The sequence below is a fragment of the Vulpes vulpes genome, chromosome 13 (genome assembly GCF_048418805.1).
Source record: "Vulpes vulpes isolate BD-2025 chromosome 13, VulVul3, whole genome shotgun sequence".
In the NCBI taxonomy this organism is placed as follows: domain Eukaryota; kingdom Metazoa; phylum Chordata; class Mammalia; order Carnivora; family Canidae; genus Vulpes; species Vulpes vulpes.
The window spans coordinates 103,664,545-103,690,232 of record NC_132792.1 but is presented as its reverse complement, the minus strand read 5'-3'; the positions used below and the strand labels follow the sequence as shown (position 1 = coordinate 103,690,232).

The 25,688-nt window shown below is 33.2% G+C and overlaps 1 protein-coding gene across 1 annotated transcript in view; it reads left to right on the top strand.

Moving 5' to 3' along the window:
* Positions 1 to 25,688, top strand: part of CCDC178 (coiled-coil domain containing 178) — a 371,851-nt gene that overhangs the window by 297,533 nt on the left and 48,630 nt on the right. The window lies entirely within an intron of this gene.

The window sequence follows — 25,688 nt, the reverse complement described above, 5'->3', positions numbered from 1 at the left end:
GGAAACAAAGGCAGTCTTTAATAATAAAATTACATTTTTAAATTACTCTTTGAGGAATCACACTTTTAACTAATAATTACTTTTTTGTAAAATGTTATAAAACTCATTTAGTTTGTGACCTCTTCCTCATAGTGACATCTACATAGCATGATGACATTTTCACTGACTGCTTTTGTCTTCATATAACTTCCTCTGCCTTTGATGATCATGTCTCCCTTTTCTAAGGACTCTTACAATTACACTGGGCTCACCTAGATAATCCAACATAATCTTACCTCAACATTCTTAATTATATCTGTAATGCCCCTTTTGCCATATAAGATCATGTAATCATGGGATCCAAGTTTTAGAATGGATATCTTGGAAAAGAAGAGACATGGTTTATCCTTCCACAGCATGCCTTTTTTTACTCTGCTATGTTGTTAAGCAATATGTTACTACAACTGGAAACAAAGCAAACATTATCTTCAGCTCAGTATACTCAGAATCTACTGATAAAATGTGCATGTTAAAAAGATTTATGATTCAATATAACACATGCTTTATTAGAGATAAGATTAGACTTCTATGGGAGCATGGAGGAGGAAGAATTTTCTTTCTGCCTGGGGCAGGGAAATGCCTCAGGAAAGGCTTCCTCATAGAGCAGTAATCTCTGTTGTAATACAGGACTATATTGTACAGAGTTAACCTGTAGTGATGGTTCAACAGACATAATAGCTAATAAAATTTTACAATGTACTATTTGTTGTAATTGAAGTGAAAAGAACCCAGCTTCTTTGGCACTCATTAAAGACTTTATATTTATTAATTAAATTAATCAAATAATATTTGTTGAGGACTTTGCATATATTTGGCCTTGAATGAGGTATAGGGAACTCAAAAATAATTATCACACAGCCATGCCCTCAAGGACCTAATGGTCCAACCATTGGTTGTTGGTCCACTTAAAAAAAAAAAAATCTGTCTTTCCTTTCTTTTAGGAATCTACTCATATTTTCACAATGTTCATATATATTATTTTTTTCACTTACTTGAAGACTTCAAAATTTTCTCAGCTATAATCTTGACCTTTTTTTACTTACCTTCAAAGGAAATTTTGAATGCCCGTGAGCTATGACTTAGGAATGCCATGAATAGTTTTGTGTGTCAGCCTCTACGTTTTGAATTTAACCTTCTGATTTTGTTTGACTTGAAACTTGTATTTAGAAATATTCAGAAAGTTTATCCCATTTTATAATGTATTTCAGAAACAGTGAAATCTTATTGATTTGATAATCCCACATATCATGTAATGAGCATAACAAGCTGTCAAAAGAATAAAGGAGTGACTAGATCTCCATAAAGCTCATTTACTGAAAGTGAAAGAAAAAAAAAAACAAACAATTGTCTGACTTGACAGTACTTATACCGACATGACAGAAAATATAATAAAATTGGTTCAACTATTACACTTTCATTTATTCCAAGAACTATGACTGTCTACAAGTTAAATTTACAGCTTATGTAGCCATTTTTGAGGTATGATTTGAGAGGGCCTGAAAGCTCCCATTATATCTACTATTTCCACAATCAAAATACAGTATCAAAAATTAATATCTCAGTAGATATACTCCCTTGGGTAAAGCAATATGCAGATTCCTTTTTTTAAATTATGGGATAACACAAAACTCTGGAAGTATCAGTATATAAAAGATTGGTTGATTGGCCCACCTAGTTCATGTAAGAATGTATCAGAAGATGAAAATTCAGGGAAGAGAAACAGAAAAAGTTTTGTACGAGTGTAGAAAGAAGATCAGACTTTTCCACATAGGCTTTAAGGAACCAAATTAGGAAGCTGCCAGGGGACAGCTTGAGGACACAAGGAGCTGGTGCAAGTGCAATGGGAAGCTTGGAAATAGAATAAGAAGTTAAATTTTGATTATTAACAGTTTTGGGGGAAAAAACTTGTAAGTTTACATGAAGCTTCCTCCTTCAATCTTGCCACTACCATTTGTCTCATAAGTCTTATGGCACCATAACACAAATCATATTTTGTAAATATATGCTTATTTGTTGCTAATTCATGAAGTCTATTTTCCCCCCATAGATTGTAAACTCTATTGAGCATCAGTGTCCTCGACTCCTGTTCATCACTGTGAATCTGATGCCTTGAAAATTTATCAGCACATTACAGTTGTTTAAGTTAGCTGCTTAATTTATTCAGAAATTATCAAGTGTTATGGTTAAAAGTACGGGATATGAAGTCAGATAGATGTGGATTTTAATATATTACATAGCAAGTTTTTTCTTTATTGAGGTATGATTGATAAACAATGTTATATTAACTTCAGGTGTACGGTATAGTGATTCTACATTTGTATACAATGCAAAAGGGTCACCACAGTAAGTCTAATTACCCTCTGTTATTTTACAAAGGTAATACAACATTATTGACTGTATTCCCCATGCAGTACATCTCCTATGACGTATATATTTTATAACTGAAAGTTTGTATTTCTTAGTCCCCTTCCCCCATTTTGCCCCCACAAACCTGCTTTACCTCCAGCAACAACCAAACTGTATCTGTGAGTCTGGGATTTGTTTTGTTTTATTTCTTTATTTATTTTGTTTTTTAGATACCACACATCAGTGAATCCTGTGGTATTTGTCTTTCTCTGACTTATTTCACTAAATACAGTATCCTCAAGTTCCATCCATGTTGTTGCAAATAGATTTCATTCTTTTTATAGCTGAGTAGTATTCCATTGTGTATATCACATTGTTTATATATATATAATATATATCACATTGTTTATATATATATATAATATATATAATACATAGATCTCACATTTTCTTTATCCATTCAGGCATAGAAGACACAGGTTTGTCAATTTTGTTTATCTTTTTAAAAAACAGCTATTTCATTGATCTTATCTTTTTAGTCTGTATTTCATTTAATTCCACTGTGATCTTTATTATTTCCTTCTTTCTACTACCCTTGTGCTTTATTTGTCCCTTTTTGTTCCTCTAGGTGTATATCTAAATTGTTTGCAGTGGGGGAATCATGATACCTTCCGCTTTGTTCTTTCTTGAAAGTGTTTTGGCTATTCAGAGTTTTTTGTGGTTCTATACAAATTTTGTTTATTTATTTATTTTTGTGATCATAATGCGTATGCTGTTTTATTATTTCCCCTTAGCTTTTGAGTTCATTTTTTAGAGCATTTTAGGTTCACAGGAGAATTGAGGGGAAGGTACAGAGATTTCGCATACACCTCTGCCCCCGCTCCCCAACTACACAGCCTCTCCCATTATCAGCGTCCCCCACCAGGGTGGTGCAGTTGTTATAATTGATGAACCTATGTTGACACATTGTAACCACCCAACTCCATGGTTTATATTACACTTCCCCCTTGGTATTATACATTCTGTGGTTTTGGACAAATGTATGATGACATGTATCCATCATCATATCATGAAGAGTATTTTCACTGCCCTAAAAATCCTGTCTCTGCCTATTCACCTCCTCCTCCCACCACCTGCTGGCAACCACTGATCTTTTTACTGTCTCCATAATTTTGCCCTTTCCAGATTGTCATATAGTTTGAGTGATAAAGTATGTGGTCTTCGCAGATTCACCTCTTTCACTTAGTAATATGCATTTGTTTCCTTTGTGTCTTTTCATGGCTTGATAGCTCACTTCTTTTTAGCCTGGACTAATAGTCCATTGTCTGAATGAGTTTATTTATGTATTCACCTAATGAAGGACCTCTTGGTTGCTTCCAAGTTTTGACAATTATGAATACAACTGCTATGAACATCCACAGGCAGGTTTTTTTTTAATGTGATCATGTTTTCAATTCCTTTGGATCATATGGCAAGAGTCTGTTTAGTTTTGTAAGAAACTACCAAACTGTCTTCTAAAGTGGCTGTTCCATACCATTTTGCATTCCTGCCAACAATGAATGAGAATTCTTGTCGCTCCTCTTCCTTACCAGGTGTTGGCTGTGTTCCGGATTTTGGTCACTCTAATAGGTGCACGGTGGTCTCTCATCGTTATAATTTACATTTCTCTGATGACATATGATGTGGAGCATCTTTTTACTTACTTGCCATCTGTAGATCTTCTTTGGCAAGTTGTTAAGGTCTTTGGCTCATTTTTGAAGCTGGTTGTTGTTTTTTTATTGTTGAATTTCAAGAGTTCCTTGTATGTTCTCATTCATTTGGGGAATATAAATAATAGTGAAAGGGAATATAAGGGAAGGGAGAAGAAATGTGTGGGAAATATCAGAAAGGGAGACAGAACATAAAGACTCCTAACTCTGGGAAACGAACTAGGGGTGGTGGAAGGGGAGGAGGGCGGGGGGTGGGGGTGAATGTGTGACGAGCACTGAGGAGGGCACTTGACGGGATGAGCACTGGGTGTTATTCTGTATGTTGGTTAATTGAACACCAATAAAAAATAAATTTGTTATAAAAAATACAAGGGACTCTTGTGGTTCTATACAAATTTTAGAATTATTAGATCTAAGTTCTGTGAAAAAATGTCATTAGAATTCTTTGCTTCCAAATTTTTACTTAAATTCTAGTCAGATAACATATAGTATAATATTGGTTTCAGAGGTAGAATTTAGTGAATCATCACTTACATATAACACCCAGTGCTCATACTAACAAGTCATATTTGGTCCACCTAGTTCACATAAGAATGCATCAGGAGATAGAGATTCAGGGGAGATAATACCTATCACCCATTTAGCACATCCCCCACCACATCCCTCAGTTTTTTTCTCCATCTTTAAGAGTTTCTTATGGCTTGCCTTTACCTCTGTCTTTCTCTCTCTCGTTATTTCTCCTCCCCACATGTTCATCTGTTTTGTTTCCTAAGTTCCACAAATAAGTGAAATCATATGGTATTTGTCTTTCTCAGACTGACTTATTTCATGTAGCATAATACAATCTAGCTCCATTCATGTCCCTGCAAATGGAAAAATTTCATTCTATTTGTTGGCTGAGTAATATTGGAATTTAGATAGGAATTGCACTGCATCTGTAGACTGCTTTGGAAGTATGGACATTTTAACAATATTAATTATTCCAATCAATGAGCACTTACTTATTTGTGTCTCCAATTTCTTTTATCGACGTCTTATAGTTTTCCACGCACAGGTCTTTCATCACCTTGGTTAAATTTGTTTTTAGATATCTTTTTTGATGCAATTATGAATGGAAATGTTTACTTGAATCCTCTTTCTGATAGATTATTAGTGCACAGCAGATTTTTGTATATTGATCTTTTTTAATTACTGAATTCATTTATTCTAAATTTTTTGGTACAGTCTTTACCTTTTCTATATAATGTATCATGCCATCTGCAAATAGTGACACTTTTACTTCTTTTTTTTTACTAATTTGGATGGCTTCTGTTTCTTTTTCTTGACCTGTTGGTCTAAGGCTTCCAATACTCTGTTGAATAAAAGTGAGAATAGTGGGCATACTTTCTCATTCCTGATGTTACGGGATAAGTTTCAGCTTTTCAGCATTAAGTATGAAGTTAGCTGTGGGTTTGTGATACATGCCCCTTATTATGTTAAGGTATGTTCCCTCTATGCCCACTGGTGGAGAGTTTTTAATCATAAAAGGATTTGAATTTTGTCAAATGCTTTATCTGCATCTATTGAGATGATTGTATGAATTTGTCTCATTCTTTTTTCATTTTGTTAATGCAGTATATCACATTGATTTGTGGACGTCAAGCACCCTTGACTTCCTGGAATAAATTCCATTTGATTATGGTGTATGATCCTTTTAATGTATTATTAAATTTGGTTTGCTATTTTGTTGAAGATTTTTGCATCTGTGTTCATCAGGGATATTGATTGCCCTGTTATTTTCTTTTTTTCATAGGGTTCTTGTCTGGTTTTGGTATCAGGGCAACTCTGGTGTCATAAAATGAGTTGGGAAGCTTTCCTTCCTCTTCAGTTTTTTGGAAGAGTTTGAGAAGGACAGGTATTAAATCTTTGAATGTTTGGTACGAAATCACCATGAAGGCTTCTTGTCCTGGACTTTTGTTCATTTGGAGATTTTTTATTATGTATAGACCTCCTTATTAGTAATTGATCTTTTCAATTTTCCATTTCTACATAATTTAGTCTTGGAAGATTGTAAAGTTTTAGGAATTTATTCATTTCTTCTAGATTGTCAAATTTGTTAGTATATAATTGTTCACAGTAGTCTCTTAGGAGCCTTTGGTTTTTTCTTTGGTATCACTTAATAACTTTTCTTTCGATTCTAACTTTATTTATTGAGCCCTTTCTGTTTGTTTGTTTTTTTCCTGGTAAGCCTACCTAAATGTTTGTCAGTTTTTCTTCTTTTAAAAATAAAAGCCATTAATTTCATTGATCTATTATCTTTTTAGTCTCTGTTTCATTATTTCCACTCTAATATTTATTATTTCCTTCTTTCTACTACCCTTAGGATTTTTGTGTTCTATTTTTTTGCTTATTTAGGTATAGAGTTAAATTATTTATTTGCGATTTCTCTTGTTTCTAGAGGAGGCCAGTATTGCTATAAACTTCCTTCTTAAAACTGCTTTTGCTGCATTCCATAGACTTTGGTATGCCATATTTCTGTTTTAATTTATTTCTAGGTATTTTTTAATTTATCATTTGATTTCCTCTATAACTCAATAGTTGTTCAATAACATGTTATTTAATCTCCACTTATTTGCAGTTTTCCCAGTTTTCTTCGTATAACTTATTTCTAGTTTCATACAATTGTGGTCAGAAAAGGTACTTGATATGATCTCAGTATTGAATTATTTAAGACTTTTTTTGTGGTCTAGAATATGATCCATCCTAGAGAATGTTTCATGTGTACCTGAGAATATGTATTTTACTGCTTTTGGATGGAATGTTCAGAATATCTGTTAAGTCCATCTGATCTATTGTATGATTTTTTAAAGATTTTATTTATTTATTCATAAGAGACACACAGAGAGAGGCAGAGACATAGGCAGAGAGAGAAGCAGGCTCCCTCTGGGGAGCCTGATGCGGGACTCAATCCCAGGACCTCAGGATCATAACTTGAGCCAAAGGCAAATGCTCAACCACTGAGCCACCCAGGCACCCCTATTGTATGATTTTTTTTCCTATTGTATGATTTAAAGCTGATGTTTCCTTACTGATTTTTTATCTGTATGATCTGTCCATTGATACAAGTTGAATGTTAAAATCCCCTGTTAATACTGGTACTACTGTCAATTTCTCTATCTTGGTCTGTTAATATTTGCTTTATAAATTTAGATGTTCCTATGTTGGGTGCATATATATTTGTAAATGTTATATACTTCTTTCTGGATTTACCCATTTATCATTATGTAAAGACTCTCTTTGTCTTCTATTACAGTCTGTTTTAAGGTCTCTTTTGTCTGCAAAAAGTATAGCTACACCATCTTTTTTTTCATTGCCGTTTGAATAAAATATTTTTTTCATTCTTTTACTTTTGTTTTATTCAAATTTTTATCGAAATTATAGTTAGTCAACACACAATGCAATTGGTTTCAGGAGTAGAATTCAGCAATTCATCACTTACACACAACACCCAGTGCTCATTATAACAAGTGCCCTCCTTAATACCCATCACTGATATAGCCTATCCCCTATCCACCTCCCTCCATTAGAGTTTGTTCTCTATCATTAAGAGTTTCTTATGGTTTGCTTCCCTCCCTCTTTCCTTTCCCCCTTCCATGTGTTCATCTGTTTTGTTTCTTAAATTCCATATATAAGTGAAATCATGGTACTTGTATTTCTCTGACTGATTTATTTTACCTAACACAATACACTCTAGCTCCATCCACATCATTGTGAATGGCAAGATTTCACTCTTTTGATGGCTGAGTAATATTCCATTGTGTATATGAACCACATATTCTTTATCCATTCATCAGTCAATAAACATTTAGGCTCTTTCCATAGTTTGCCTATTGTTGATAATGCTGCTATAAATATTATGGTGCATGTATCCCTTCAAATTTGTATTTTTGTAACCTTTAGGTAAATACATAGTAGTGCTATTGCTGTATCATAGGGTAGTTCTATTTTTAACTTTTTGAGGAACCTCCATACTGTTCTGTAAAGTGGCTGCACCAGTTTGTATCCCCGCCAACAGTACAAGAGGGTTTCCCTTACTCCACATCCTTCCTAATATCTGTTGTTTCTTGCATTACTTACTCTTAGCCATTCTGACAGGTGTGAGGTGATATCTCATTATGATTTTGATTTGCATTTCTCTGATGATGATATTGGGCATCTTTTCATGTATCTATAAGTCACCTGGATGTCTTTTCTGGAAAAATGTCTGTATCTTCTGCCCATTTCTTAACTGGATTATTTTTGGAGGGGCATTGAGTTTGGTAAGTTCTTTATAGATTTTGGATACTAACCTTCTATCCCTTATGCCATTTGCAAATATCTCCTCCCATTCCGAAGATTAGTTTTGTTGATTGTTTCCTTCACTGTGCAGAAACTTTTTATCTTGATGAAGCCTCAGTGGTTCATTTTTGCTTTCATTTCCCTTGCCTTGTGTAGCAAGTTGTTATGGCCCAGGTCAAAGAGGTTGCTGCCTGTGTTCTCCTCTAGGATTTTATGGTTTAAAGACTCACATTTAGGTCTTTCACTCATTTTGAATTAATTTTTGTGTATGGTGTAAGAAAGTGGCCCAGTTTCATTCTTTTTCATGTACCTGTCCAGTTTTCCCAACACCATTTGTTGAACAGACTGTCTTCTTTCTACTGGATATTCTTTCCAGCTTTCTTGAATATTAATTGACTGTAGTTATGGGTCCATTTCTGGGATTTCTATTCCATTCCATTGATCTATCTGTTTTTGTGCCAGTACAATACTGTCTTGATTACTAAAGCTTTGTAATATAGCTTGAAATCTGGGTTTATGATGCCTCCAGCTTTGCTTTGCTTTTTTTCAAGGCTGCTTTGGCTGTTTAGGATGTTTTGTGGTTCCATACAAATTTTAGGATTGTTTGTTCTAGTTCTGTGAAAAATGCTGGTGGTAGTTTTAAATGTGTAGATTGTCTTGCCATCCACAATGATGTGGATGGAGCTAGAGTGTATTATGCTAAGTGAAATAAGTCAGAAAAAGACAAGATACCATATGATTTCATTCATATGTGGAATTTAAGAAATGAAACAAATAAACAAAGAGAGGAGAAAAAGAGAGGCAAACCAAGAAACAGACTCTTAACTATAGAGAACAAACTGAGAGTAGATGGAGGTGAATGAGAGATGGGTTAGATAGGTGATGGGTATTAAAGAGGGCACTTGTGATGAGCACTGGGTGATGCTCATTGTAAGTAAGTGATGAATCATTGAATCTATTCCAGAAACAAATATTGCACTGTATATTCACTAACTAAAATTTAAATTTTAAAAAATGTATATATTGCTCTGGGTAGTATAGATACTTTAACAATGTTTGTTCTTCCAATCCATGAGCATGGAATGTTTTGCCATGTCCTCTTCAATTTTTTTCATAAATGTCTATAGTTTTCAGAGTACAGATATTTTACCTCTCTGGTTAGGTTTATTCCTAGGTATCTTACGGTTTTTGGTGCAATTGTCAATGGGATTGATTCCTTGATTTCTTTTTCTGCTACTTCCTTACTGGTGTTTGGAAAGGTAACAGATTTCTGTACATTGATTTTATATCCTGTGACTTTGCTGAATTCATATATTAGTTCTAGTAATTTTTTGGTGGAGTCTTTTGGCTTTTCTACATAGAATATTATATCATCTGCAAATAGTGGAAGTTTTACTTTCCCCTTGCTAATTTGGATGTCTTTTATTCCTTTTTTGCTGTCTGATTTCTGAGGCTAAAATTTCCAGTACTATGTTAAATAGTAAATAGTAATGGTGAGAGTGGATATCCCTTACTTGTTCCTTACTTCTGAACTAAGTCTCTTAGAGGCAGCATATAGATGTGTCTTTTTTATATCCACTCAGCCACTCTGTGTCTTTGGACTGGAGACTTTAGTCCTCTATATTTAATATAATTGATAGGGATGTACTTATTGCCATTTTGTTGATATTTTTCTCTCTATTTTTGTAGTTCTCTCTTTTCTTCATTCTTGTGATTTGATGATTTTCTTTAGTGTTATGTTATATTCCATTTACATTTTCTTTTGTGTATGCACTATAAGTTTTTGCTCTGTGGTTTGCCTATAAACCTTTTGTGTCCTTTTGTGTGAGGTTTACCTATATCATCCTATTATATGTCTATTTTAAATTCATAGCAACCTACATTTGAGCACATTTCAAAACTGTATTTTACTTCTTCCTCCATATTTTACATTTTAGATGTCACTTTATTATTTATTTATTTATTTATTTATTTATTTATTTATTTATTTATTTTTATTTTTTAAGTAGGCTCCACACCCAACATGGAGCCCAACATGAGTCTTGAACTCACAACGCTGAGATCAAGAGTCAGACACAACTGACTGAGCCACCCAGGCACTCCAACATCTTTTTATTTTATGTATCCCTTAACTAATTACTGCAGTGTTATTTAATTTTACTGTTCTTGTCTTTTAACCTTCTTAGTAGCTTTATAAGTGATTAATCCACTATCTTTACCGTATTTTTACCTTTTCCAGTAAGAGTTTTACTTTCATGTTTTCCTGTTATTGCCATTTCTTTTCAGCTTAAAGAAGTCCTTTTAATATGCCTTATAAAGCATTGTAGTAGGGATGAACCCCTTTAGGTTTTGTTTGTCTAGGAAACTCTTTATATTTCCTTCAAATTTGAATGATCACCTTGTTGGGTAAAGTATCCTTAGTTGGAAGTTTTTATTTTTTCCTTTCAGACCTTTGAATATGTCATTCCGTTCCTCTGGTTTGTAAAGTGTCTGCTGAGAATCATGCTAAGTTTGGGGTTTCCCTTGTACGTATGTAACAATTTCTTTTTCTCTCACAAGAATTTATGATTCTTTTTCTCTCACAAGAATTTAAGATTCTTTATCTTTAAATTTTGATAATTTAGTTATAATGTGTCTTGGTGTGGGTCTCTGGGTTGCACTTACTTGGAACCTTTTGGGCTTCCTGAATCTGGATGCCTGTTTCCATCCCCAGGTTAGGGAAGTTTTTAGGCGTTAGTTATTCAAATAGATTTTCTATCACTTTCTCTTTTTCTTGTGAGATCCCTGTAATGCTAGTGTTATTACACTTGATATTGTTCCACACATCCCTTAAGCGATCTTTATTCTTAAAATTCTTTTTTCTTTTTGCTGCTCCCTCTGGGTGAGTTCCTCTGTTCTATCCTTCAGAACAGTGATCTGTTCTTCTACTTCATTCAGTCTCCTGTTCACCCCACCCCCAACCCTCTGCAAGTGCATTTTTTAGTTTAGTTATTGGATTCTTCAGTTATGTAACTTCTGTTTGGTATCTTATATTTTCTGTCTCTTTGTTGGTTCTTTATTGTATTCATTTATTTATTTATTGTAAATAAATATTATTTATTTATTTATTGTATTTATGTATTTCTTTATTGTATTTCTTTATTCTTTGTCCAAGTTCAGTGAACATTTTACTATTATTACTTTAAATTCTTTATCAGGTAGATTACTTATCTCCATATCATTAAGGTCTTTTTCTGAGGTTTTATTGTGTTCTTTTTGGGGGGACATATTTCTCTGTTTCCTCATTTTGCTTGTCTCTCTTTGTATCTACATATGTGTGAAATAGTTACATCTCTCAGTCTTGAAGGGGTGCCTTTGTGTAAATGACACCCTTTTCATTTAATTTTGCCTTAGCTCTTGATTCTCTTTAACCTTTGTGATTGTCTAAACTGCATAATTTATTCTTGAAATGCCCCCACTTTGGAGGCTCTGCCAAGATTTGTCAGTGATCCAAGAGGAAGAGTTTCATTTAGCACCTAGAGTCAGCTGATTGGAACCAGACCCTCAAACAGGAGCTTTTAAAGTATTCAAATATATGCAATCCTGTGGGGCTGCAGTGGTAATCCCTGCTGGCCTCTGGATTAGAGGACCTGGAGGTATACCGTGGGCAACCATTGCAAAACTCGGGGCTCCACGTGAATGTATAAACTCCTTTTTGTGAAGTCTCATCAAACTGTCGTAAGGCCAAAGTGTGTACTCAAGAATTTTGTCTCCCTGTTTATGTTCCTTAGGAATGCCTCTTTAGCCTCCAGAGTGGGAAACCTGAGACCTATCCCTCAGGTTGAAGCTCCAGTGTAAGTAAATAGGCCGTTTTCACAGAAAGACTGGTAGTGTATTTCTTCTCCCTATGCCCTGGGTGTTGTAGCCCACCAAGAACTGTCTTTCCAATTGTTACAGTTTCCTGGAGCTCTGGAGTGCCAGCCTTTTTGGCCATTTGAGTGTGGAAATCAATAAGTATCTCATTTGTGGTTTGTGTATACTTGTTGGCTTTAGCAAGAGAGCAGGAGAGTGTTCAGGGCAGGCACACCTGCCAGCTTCAGGAAGGCAGTGGGAAAGTGCCTTGTCTGTGTGGATGTGTTCCCTTCAGGCTGGGTACCAGAGAATCTTACAACCACTCACACTTACAAGCGATAGCCAGGGGATAAGGAAATGCTGCGAATGCTTATTATGCTTTGCTGCCTCAGCAAATTCTATGACAACACACCCCTGTTCATCCCAGCAAAGTGGTAGGAGAGTACCATGTCTAATCTTGCCTGCCTGTGCTTGCAGGTTATGTGGAGACTGCAACAATAGCATGCCACGCCTCCATCTTTAGAGAGCATCTTAACTATCCCTCACCTCTCCAGTTGATGCCCTCAGTTCAGCAAATGAATCTCCCTCACCTATAGTCCAGGTTGTCTTCAAACCACGATTTTTCAGTGGGTCTCCAGATGAGCAAGACCTCACACAAGCCCTCCAAGAGAGAAATCTGTTTTGCATTCCAAGATGTTAGCCTCATTGGTTTTCCAAGCCAGGTATTCTAGGGGCTTATTTTGCCAGTGGAAATCCCAGGGGCCTGGGTGCCTGAAGTGGAGCACCAACCTTCCACTCCTCCAGGAGAAACAATTATTTGATGAGATCCCTTAATATTGTGTATTGCTCTACAGCGTGTGGGGATTTTCTGCAAGAGCCTTTGCCTCTCCCACCTGTCTCAATGCGGTCCTTTTATCTTTTGTTATAGAAAGAATCTGTTTTACAGATATTTTTCAAAAGTAGATGATTCATATACAGCTGGAGATTTGGTGCGTCTATGTGTGAACTCAGATGATCACTTCCTATATTGCTATCTTGAACCTCCTCCCCCCAAGTTACTTATTAATCTTGCTAAACACCCATTTTCTAACTTATAAAATGAGAATAGTGCACATTTTATATTTAAAAAACTAAGATACAAGTAAAGTGTTTTTCAGTGTCTGGCACTTAGCAAATGCTCACCAAATATTACTACCACTACTACTACTACTACTACTACTACTACTACTAATAACAATAATAAATATAAATACAGTTATTATTGTTTTATTTTTATTTAAAGCAGATAATTACCCATAATCTAATGGGTATAAAAAGTGCCTCATTGTGTTACTAACTTTCCTTTTCTTAATTACTAATAAATTGGTTTTTTGTGTGACGAAATGCTGTTGCCCATTTTATCACTCAGCTTTATGATATTATTTCTTTCTTAATTGGTGTTGCTCATATATATTTATATATAGGTATATTCTAGAGGCTAATATTTGGTTGATTATGTTTGTGGCAAATATCTTCTCCCAATTATGGCTTATCTTCTCACTTTTATGGTGCTTTTTGATGAACAAAGTTCTGATAAAGTAGAATTTAAGTCTTTTCCTTTATGTATATAAAGACATTTTCTCATATTTCTATTTTTTAATTTTCCTTTCACATTTAAGTTTTTAATACATAGAGAATTTATTTTTACATTTATTATGAAGATTGGATCATTTTTTACATTCAAAATCAACTAAAATTTTGTAGCTTGTCAATTCCTCATTGATCTGTAATACCAAACATTTTTTAATTCCAGATTCGATGAATGTGTGGATTTCTAGCACTGTTTTGTTCTTATTGATTAGTATGTCTATTCTTATGTCAAAGCATACAGATTTAATTACTATCTTTGTATCAAATCTTGACATATTGCAGCTCAAGTACTTCTAATTTTGTCTCCTTGTACAATGTCTTGCCTTTTTTCGTTATTTGCTCTTAAAAATTAGTTTTATAATCAAGTTATTTTTTAAGTTTTCCAAAATGCCCTGTTGATGAGAATGGCCTCATAGCTATAGGCTAATTTGCCATAGTTGACAATATTACATGTTTTATGTTTTAATTTATAAAAGCTTCAAGTTTTAGTGTTTTATTTATGTGATGATATGATTTATGATTTAGGACATATATGTCTATGTGTGTTTTTGCTTATATAGGTAGTATATATTATATAAATGTGTAATTATAATTTTTATTACATTATACATATATATATATAATATGTACATATACTTGATAGATAGAGATCAAGATTGTTAAGTCTGTTAATCATTATTTTAATGTGTGATTTGCCAAAACAGGTGGCTATGCTGAAATCTCTTGTGTTGACATGTTTGTTGATTTGTATTCTTAGGACATATAAGTTCCATATAAGTATTTTTAATATATGTGTGTAGGTAATTGAAAAGCTGTTTTTTTAATTTACATATATTAATAATCTCTACATCAAATAATGCTATTGGTCTTTAAGTCTCCTAGCCTAATATGCCCAAAATTTCATTGGACTAATATCTGCCTAAATTATTATTTTTGATTATGTAATTCAATCTTTTATGTCTTTAGATATTAATGTGTTTCTTATAAAAGTTATAGGTCATCACAGTTTTTAAAATCTAATCTATCTTAAGTGATAAGTATAATCTATAGATGGTTATTGTAACCACTTAAATATATGTATTTCTTTCTATTGTCTTTTTGTTTTGTAATTGTCCTGCTTTCCTATTGTCACCTTTTTCTCTCAACTTGATTTTTTAATTGACTTAGGAGTCTTTGCTTTTTTTCTTTTCATTCTTTCTTTAGTTTGAAGATCAAACCCTATCTCTAACATGTCACTTAAAATTTATGTTTATTACTACACATTTACCTGTTTACATTTACCTTAACAAAATATGCTTCATATTTTTTAGGACAGTGACTATTTTGAGTACCATACAATACAATGAATTAGAGCATTTTAATTCATACTACTTGTCTCTGGATATATATATATTATTGTTAAAAAGGATTTTAGTTTCTTTCTTTTAATTCCCAAGTTTGATATTATTTTATTAGCATTTCTTATGTTATTTGTATTTTTGTACTCACAATACTTTTTTTATTTTATCTATATATTTACCTTTTTGTTATTGTTCACCATTCTTCCTTGCAACTTAAATCTTCTCTCTGGGATCATTTTCCTTCTCTCTGAATTACTTATTTTCCAGTAGGAACATAGGACATAAACTCAGTTTTAGTGTATCTAAAATGTCTTTTCATTGCAGTTGTCCTGAAACAATAACTTTCCTGGACTTAAACATATATGATGCCATGTACTTTCACTCAGAAATTTGGAGATAGCATTTCATTATCAGATAGCAGTAATTCCATCTTTTGTACCGTTAAACATTTTGTACACAATATTTCATTTTCTGTATGTGATATCTGAAGATTTTGAAGGCTATACATAATAGTTTTTGGTTTTTTTCTCTGAATCTTTTGTTTCCACTGCCTATATTCAGTGAACTTTGATTATGAACTCATAAATCTTCAGCGTTATAAAACCTGTGTTCCAATATCAAACTGCTCCCCTCAAGAATTGCACTATTTTTTTCCTAATAGCCAAGAGGAAAACAGAAGACTTAGTAGGGTTGAGCTTTATTTGAGCCTTAGTCAGAAAATCTAAGTACAGATATCATCCATTCAACCGGAAACACTGGTGACTACTTATGGCTCAGGTTTCACTTATGGTTACCCCTCTCTTGGGAACTTATTTTATGTACTTTAAACCCATTGATACAATACAAATACTTGTATGAAGAATATAGTTGTTTTAAAATTAAAGCACCCTTCAGAACATCTAGTGAACTCATACTCTTTCTCATAGTTTGTTTTTGTTTTTGTTTTTGTTTTTGCCCATTCTCAAAATGCATGGAACAAATTAATTAGGGCAAAAAACTTGAAGAAAAAACCCTCTCTAAAATTTCTTCAGAACATCTAGTGAACTCATACTCTTTCTCATAGTTGTGTGTTTTTTTTTTGTTTGTTTTTTTTGTTTTTTGTTTTTTTTTTTTTTTTGCCTATTCTCAAAATGCATGGAACAAATTAATTAGGGCAAAAAACTTGAAGAAAAAACCCTCTCTAAAATTTCTTAAATAGGGAGACCTGGGTGGCTCAGCGGTTGAGCGTCTGCTTTTGACTCTGGGATAAAGTCCCACATCAGGCCTCCTGCATGGAACCTGCTTCTCCCTCTGCCTATGTCTCTGCCTCTTTCTCTCTCTGTGTCTCTCATGAATAAATAAAATTTTAAAAAAAAGATAAAATTTTTTAGTTATAACTGTTGTTAAATGCAATGCCATAAGGGAACCAATATTAAGATTAGGTAGCTTAAGTTGAATTTAAAATTCCTGGGACATAGTTTTCTCAATCCAATAACACCAGTGGTTTCTTAAGTTCTTCCCAGGGAGACCAAAAGGAACTCATAACAGTGTGTGGCTCCTAGCAGTAAAGTTTCAATTTTAGATCTGGGCATCTATGTAAAAAAAAAAAAAAAAAAAAGGTAGTAAGTTCTATTTTAACCAGCATTTTTCCTGCCCCCTAAGTCTTTACTTAAAGGGCTTAAGTAATTACTCACCTATTATAATGGCACTTAGAAGGAAAATAAAACATGGATTTTGTTTGTTTGTTTTGGACACAGTCATTGTCTCAAATTTATGAATGATTTGTTGGACTTCAGAAATATCAAGGATTAAGCCAATACAGATTTTTATTTTAGGAAAGAGTAAAATAAGTAGAAATTAGAATCAGGTTAATATAGGAATAATATAATAGCAATTACTATTTTAGTATATAAATTATTAAATATTTTTAATATTAAGCAGAAGAACTACTATTATTCAGGATAATTAATTTTGAGTACAGGCAATATCAGAGATAACATGGGTTCGGTTCCAGACAATTGCAATAAAGTGAATATCACAATAAAGCAGGTCCAATTAATTTTTTTGGTTTTTCAAGGCATATAAAAGTTATGTTTACACTATACTGTAGTCTACTTGGTGTTCAATATCATTGTGTCTAAATATTGTATATACCGTAGGTAAAAATATTTCATTGCTAAAAAATGCTAACATCAGCTGAGCTTTCAGCAAGTCATAAGCTTTGTGGATGAAAGGTCTTCCCTTGATGCTGATGGCTGCTGACTCATCAGAGTGGTGGTTGCAGATGGTTGGGATGGCTCTGGCACTTTTTAAAAATAAGACAACAGTGAAGTTTGCCACATTGATTGACTCTTCCTTTCACAAACCATCTCTCTGTAGTATGTGAAGCTGTTTGATATCATTTTACTCACAGTACAACTTCTTTCCAAATTGGAGTCAAGATGTATTCCCTAAATAATAAGACTTGGGAGTTGAAAGTATTCCTCGATCCATGAGCTGCAGAATGGATGTTGTGTTAACAGGCATGAAAACTACATTCATCTTGTTGTGCACGTCCATCAGAGCTCTTGGGTGATCAGGTGCATTGTCAGTAAATAGTGATATTTTGCGAGGAAACTTTTTTTCTGAGCACTATATCTCAGCAGTAAAATGTTTACTGAAAATACTCAGTAAACCATGTTGTGAACAAGTGTGCTGTCGTCTAAGCTTTGTTGTTCCATTTCTAGAGCATAGGCAGAGTATACTTGGCATAATTCTTTTTTAAATTTTTTTAGCATAATTCTTAAAGGCCTTAGGATTTTCAGAATGGTTAGTGAGCACTGGCTTCAACTTAAAGGTCACCAGCTGCATTAGCTCCCAACAGCCTGTTCCTTAAAATTTGAAGCCAGTCATTGACCTCTCTTCTTTAGCTACTATGAAAATCCAAGATGGCATCTTCTTCCAATAGAAGGCTTTTTTTTTCTACATTGAAAATCTGATGTTTACTGTGACCATCTTTAAAAATGATCTTAGCGAGATTTTCTGGATAGCTTGCTGTATGTTCTACATCAGCAGTTGCTGCTTCACCTTGCACTTTAATGTTATGGAGACAACTTCTTTCCATAAGCCTCATGAACCAGCCTCTACTACTTCAAACATTTTTCTGCAACTTCCTCACCTCTCTTGGCCTTAAAAAGAGTTAGGACCCTGTTCTGTATTAGGCTTTGGCTTAAGGGAATGTTGTGGCTGGTTTGACACAACCCTAAAACTTTCTCCATGTCCACAATAAAGCTGTTTTTGCTTTCTTACCATTTGTGTATTCATTGGAGTAGCACTTGTAATTTCCTTCAAGAACTTTTCCTTTGTATTCACGACTTGGCTGTTTGGTGCAGGAGGCTTAGTTTTTAGCCTATGTTGATTTTTGACATGCTTTCCTCACTAAGTTTAATCATTGCTAGCTTTTGATTTAAAGTGAGAGACTTGCAACTCTTTTTTTCAACTGAACACTTAGAGGCTATTGTAGGGTTATTAAATGGCCTAATTTGAATATTGTTATGTCTCAGGAAATAGGGCTGCCTGAAGAGAGGGAGAGAGTGGGATAATGGCTGGTCAGTGGAGCGGTCAGAACACACACATTGTCTATTGATTAAGTGTGCTGTCTTCTTGGGGCATGGTTCATGGTTCCCCAAAACAATTACAATAGTAACATCATAGATCATTGATCACAGATCACCATAACAAGTGTAATAATAATGAAAAAGTTTGGAATATTATGAGAATTACCAAAATGTGACACAGAGACATGAAGTGAGCACATGCTATTGGAAAAAATGGCACTGATTGACTTGCTTGTTGCAAGGTTACCACAAACCTTCAATTTGCAAAAGAACACGGTATCTGCAAAGTGCAGTAAAGCAAAATGCAACAAAATGAAGCATGCCTGTATTACTTTTATATCTTTCTTAGAAACAAAACAAATTTGCATAGTCGCATTATATACACTTTTTTCTGGGGTTCACAAATTGAGAGAATGTTTAGTTAATTAGCATTATGAAAATTTGCTGTGCTGTTCATCTCCTCTGGTTAGAAGTTCAGGTTTAAGTTTTAGATGGTTCTTCCTTGCTATAAGATGGCATATTATAGACACTAGGATAAGCATAAGTTGACAATAGGGCAGTTCTTCCAGAACAAGCACTGTTATTATCTTAAAGTTTAGTGGAGTTTTGCATTATGCACTTTTTCCTACCTTCCATCTGTTTTGCAATATTCGCTTCACTTTCTGTGCCTGTTACCATGCTACTACTTTGCATCCTGGACACCTTCTATAATGTTTCAAACTCTATAATTGGCCTAATTTTGTGATTTGGATTCTTCTCCTTCAGACTTTTCCAATCTGATCTGTACTGTCAAACCATTTTCTCTGGAGAGGCCACCTCTACTAAGATGCTGTTACTGTGTGAATTCAGTTTAGCTTATTGATACTAATGACTGCTTTCTGGCTCAACTATTATCTCTTATTTGATAATGTCTTACCCAAAATGTTGGCCCTAAAATTTTAAATAAGATAATATTAAGAGAGACTGGGGGGTGTTAATTAATTAATTAGTTAATTAATTAAAATACTTGCTCAGTGGCAAACTGGGTCAGCTGCCTTTGAAAGTTACCAGATTAAGTTTTTCAAATTTTTCTTCCTTTCAATAAATGTATGCTTCTGTATTTTGTTTATTCTGCTTGACATAAGTGAGAATTATGTGAAGTCTTTGTTAGTAAAAACCCTTTCTTAAACTTTTTGGCAAATTGTTTGTGAAAGGCTCTTAGTTATAAAATAATAAAAATAATATATAAAAATAATAAAAATATATAAATATAATAAAAATATATAACAATAATAAAAATAATATATAAATTGAGATTTTCAGCTATAAACATAAAATTCATTTAGCAGAAAGAAAATAGGAAGAGACTTTAAGATCAAGTGTTACCTCTTTCTTATACTCGTTCAGGAGCCTTGGGCAGTTGTCCTGACTGATTCAGCTTCATTTGGCTTTCCTATTGAACTTGGTACTTTTATCACTTCCATCAGGAATCTTCCAATTTATGCCAAAGTTTTTAGGTATTCCTTCTCTAAGATCCTGTTTCACATTCATCTCCTACTTTTAGCTATGTACATAAAAGATATACTTACGTTCTATGTACTCTGAGCCACATTGAAGATTGTAAACAACTAACCCACTGGATCCTTGATTCCCTGGATGTAAAAGTACAGGCTCTGACACAAAGTTTTTGTTTTTCATTTTTTCAATAAAAGTTTGCTTTATGAATGGATAGTAGTAGCTACACTGCCATATGCCTAAAAATGTTGTGAGTATAAATGGGAGGATACAGTATTTCTGTGTTGTAAAGTACTATAAAAATCTAGGACATAATTATCAGTTAACATATCTTAATATAAATATATATCTGTGTCTAAATTTAGTAAGAACTAATTCACAAAGATAACATTAATTTGAAATTTATAATAAATACAGAGTAGAAAGCCATATCTATTCAATTATGACAAAATGTTTAAGTAAATAAAATAAACTTTATAGAGATACCTTAAACTGCTTTGTAAAACAAACTGTTTTTAGAATATAAAGTCTTCAATTGTTTCTATGTATACATTTTGCTATTCACAGATTTTCTTACGTCTTCATTACTCTGCATTTATCAGAGCCTCCATTTAAAAGCAGTGTTCATGGTCTCTTGAAATTTTGTAGACATTTCCATGCCTTCAAAATGTGTACAACCCTGGTCTTCACTAACACATTGTATTCCGCCCCCTATGGTCTCAACTGGTATATCACAGGGCTCTTAAGTTTACTTGATAACTACCACTATTAGAAAACTTCATGTATTTGGCCTTATTTATTAATTTTATCTCTTAAAGCCAAAATGATAACTTTGATAATAATGGTAGGAGTCTATGGTGAGGAGGAAATAAAGGATCCAACTGGAAAATACTTAAAAGTTGGAATTATAGAAACTTAAATAGTTTATGATGAGATATGGATGGGTAAAGGAAGACAGCATGGCTCCAAGGTTTTTGGCTTTGGTGGCATAGTGGCATTTAATTCTAAATCACAAGACAATAGGAAGAGGAAACAATTTGGATGAGAAGGTTCCAATGGTTTCATTTTTGGACTTTGATCTTGAAGTATCATTGGGTAGATAAGGGAAAGTGTTCAGTAGTTAATCATAAAAATCAGTCAGGCTTAGGGATGTCAGTTTTGCAGATAAAATTTAAGAGGCATTGCTGTTTAGGATTTAGATTATGGGAGTTCATGAGTTCACTCATAGAGACTATACAGAAGGAGAGAATTAAGAGCAGAACCTTAGAAAATGATGATGTTTAGTGGTAGAAAAGGGGCACATAAGACTAAAAGGGAAGTTTAGAACAATAGAGGCAAACCAAGAATAAAATCAGAAAAGGATAGACATCCAAAAAATAGTAAGGTTTTGATACCAAAGCCATAACACCACACAAACTACTATAGGACAATATCCCTAATTAACATAGATGCAAAAATCCCAACAAAATATTAGCAAACCATATTCAACAATAAATTAAAAAGATCATTCACCATGATGAAGTGGTATTTGTTCCAGAGATGCAAGCATGTTTCAATATTTGCAAATCAATCAGTGTGACACACCACATCAGCAAAACACGGAATAAAAATTATATGATGATCTCAGTAGATACAGAAAAAGCATTTGACAAAATTCAATATCGGTCCATGACAAAAAGTCTCAAAAAAGTGGGTTAAGAGGAAAATTACCTCAACATAATAAAGACCATATATGAAAAACCAATAGCTAAAAACTGAGAGCTTTTCCTCTAAGATCAGGAACAAACAAGGACATCTACTGTTGCTGCTTTTATTCAACATAGTACTGGAAATCCTGACCACAGCAATCAGATAAGAAAAAGAAATAAAAGACATCCATATTGTTAAGGAAGAAGTTAAACTATCATAATTTGTAGACAGCATAATAACAAATATAGAAAACCATAGACTCTACCAAAAAACTACTGTAAGTAATAAGTGAATTCAATAAAGTTTCAGGATACAAAACTAATACCCAGAATTCAGTAGCATTTCTACATACTAATAACAAAGTAGCAGAAGGAGAAATTAAGAAAACAATTCTATTTATTCTTGTACCAAAAAGAATAAAATTCCCGGGAATAAACTTAACCAAGGAGATGAAAGACCTGTACTTTGAAAACTGTAAAACAATGATGAAAGAAATTTCAGATGACACAAACAGATGTAAAGATATTCTCTGCTCATTGATTGGAATAATTGCTAAAATGTCCATATTACCCAAAGCAGTCTACGGACTCAGTACAACTCGTGTCAAAACCCAGCAGCATTTTCACAGAACTAGAACAAATAATGCTAAAATTTGTATTATTTTATACAAAAGACCCTCAATAACCAAAGCAATCTTAAGAAAGAAGAACAAAGTTGAAGGTGTCACAATTCCAGAATTTAAGATATACTACGGAGCTATAATAAAACAGTATGGTACTGGCATAAAAATAAACACATAGGTCTATAGTACAAGATAGAAATCCAGAAATAAACCCACACCTATATGGTAAATTAATCTATGACAAAGGAAGTAAGAATATATGATGGGGAAAAGACAGTCTCTTCAAAGAATGATGTTAGGAAAACATCCAAAGAATGACACTGTACTACTTTCAACACCACACACAAAAATAAATTCAAAATGGATTAAAGACATAAATGTGAGACCTGAAATCATAAGGATCCTAGAAGAGAAAATAGGCCATACTTTCTTTGATATCAACTGTAAAAACATTTTTCTAGATAAGTTTCTTAAGGCAAGAGAATTAAAAACAAAAACAAACAATTGGTATAACATAAAAATAAGGTTTTGCACAAGAAAGGAAACCATCAACAAAATGAAAAGGCAACCTACTGAATGGGAAAAGGTATTTGCAAATGATATATCCAATAAGGGGTTAGTATCCAAAATATTCAAACAATTTCTACAACTCAACACCAAAAAACAATACAATTAAAAATGAGCAAAGGACCTGAATAGACATTTTTTTCCACAGCTGTACAGTTGGCCAACAGACACCTGAAATGCTAAGTGGCTACATATATATTTTACTGACAGTACCAGTTAGTATTATACTTCTTCCTTCAATAAGTCAAAGTTCAAATGATATTAGCACCCAAAGTCACATAGCATGCCAATACCTACATCTGCTTGTGTTTTCAAATATCCAATAATTCATCCACTACTTATCAAAATCTCCAGAATTTAGCAGAACATCTGTAACTTTCCTACTGTGGGTACTATCATTCCATTTATATTAATCATTGTCACCATTGTTCTTTTCAGATCTTTAATTATCTTGGAATTTAGTTCATAGTGTTTGGTGAAAGAATAAGATTAGTAACTAATTCTTAAAAGGCGTTGATTTACTATAACATGTTTTTTATAATATTTGTTGTAATCCATATTTAATTAAACTAGTTCAAGCCAACAAGTAGATTAGTAAATTTTTGTCATCTATGACAATTTCCACTATTATGAAGATTTTCTTCTTATTGTTGAAATCCATCTAGCCCCCAAAATAATACTAGATAAGTAACAAGAAGCTAAGACAAGAATAAGGTCTTAAGACTTTCTCATTTTAGATGTAGTTTATGAAGAAGTTCATAGTTACCTGACCCCTGATTTCTTATAGCGGTAGAGCAGTTTCTTTCTGCTCCCAGGCTCTGCCTCATTGTATGATTGTGTTTCATATTTTCTTTGCACTTTCAGTTGAATTTTTGCAAATAGTTTAAAACAAATAATTTCAGAAACATTTATGTTTACCTGTGTGTAAAAGAAATAAATGAACTGTCTTTAAAGTAGAAAAAATACTATACTTCTTCCTGTGAATTCTAAATGTAACAAAGAGCTCTATAATTAATCATTTTTAATATAATGTTTTTATTGTGAATTAATTTTAGGTAAATGTGATTTTTAAAGCATTGTTTTAATTCATTTGCATCAGAACAAGTGGGTCTCTTAAGATTATAAAGATATATTGTGAATAATCATCAAAGAAAATTGTTCAACAACCGCTCAAAATGAACACCAGAAAAACCAGTTAACAGAATTCATTTGATGACATTTTAAAATCAAGGGATTTAATTACTCTTGGAAAAATGACAGGAGGCAAGGAAATGGATACGTTAAGAATATGTTCATCTCTAAAGCATAATGACAGCATAACTTTTGTTTTTAATCTTTATACAATTCTATTTGCAACTTTTAAAAAACAGCCAACTTTTCATTTTAGTAATGTTAATTTTTTCTTATGAAAATAATTTCTACTACAAAATTTTTAAAATTGTTTTATTCTTGATTTAACATCATTTTTTGAACCACAGAAAACAATAATTTTAGAATTAAGAATAGTTCTGAACTCTTAATATGACTTGTATGTGAAATTTAGTCATTTAAATAAAAATTTAAGTTGTTATCTTTATAGTTTTTAAATCAAATATTCAATAGAATACAATAATTTTTTTCAGAACCAGTTATCTGTGAAACTAAAAAGTCTGTGGTTTAGCACCTAATTATTAAATATATAAAAATATTAGATTAGTTATTATCCGCTATGTCATAGTATGGGTTATAAGTATAATATATACAAAAGAAATACATGTGCATATTCATCTAATGGAATAGACATGATCTTTAGCTATTAACTATAAGACTTAGTAGCGTTGAGATCACTGGGTGGCGCAGCGGTTTGGCACCTGCCTTTGGCCCAGGGTGCGATCCTGGAGACCGAGGATCGAATCCCACCCACATCGGGCTCCCGGTGCAGGGAGCCTGCTTCTGTTTCTGCCTCTCTCTCTGTGTGTGTGACTATCATAAATAAAAATTAAAAGGAAAAAGAATTTCTTCACAAAAAATAAAAGACTTTATAGTTCAGCTTGCTTTCTCTTTTGCCGTCAGTGTTTTTATATATTAGAAGAGGTCCAAACAGAATTTTGAAATGCATTTTTCTTTATATAATTAGAATAAAACAGTTCTTTATTAATTTTTTAAATGCCAGCTCTAGATTTGGGAATGGATGTGAGTCTTATTTTATTTCTTTTTTAAGTATACCTAAGGATTTGACAAAAGAGGTTTCCAGAAATTAGCTATGTGATCTTTAACACCGGTCTCTGGAACAGATTTGATAATAAATATCTCATTACTTTTGAGATTTGTATATTGTACATGTGTAGCTTGGTAACTGAGTACTATAAAAAGATCAGAATTAACTGGATTTTGTATATCTGTCATTCCTGCCGTGCCAAAAATCTGTGGAGTTGTTTGTAATTGCCATTGTTTGGGTTATTATGATAAACAGAACTGATAAGGCTTATGCTATTTGCCTTGTGAGCTGCATTCACTTCACATCACTCTGTTGAATTAAAATTGCATGCAC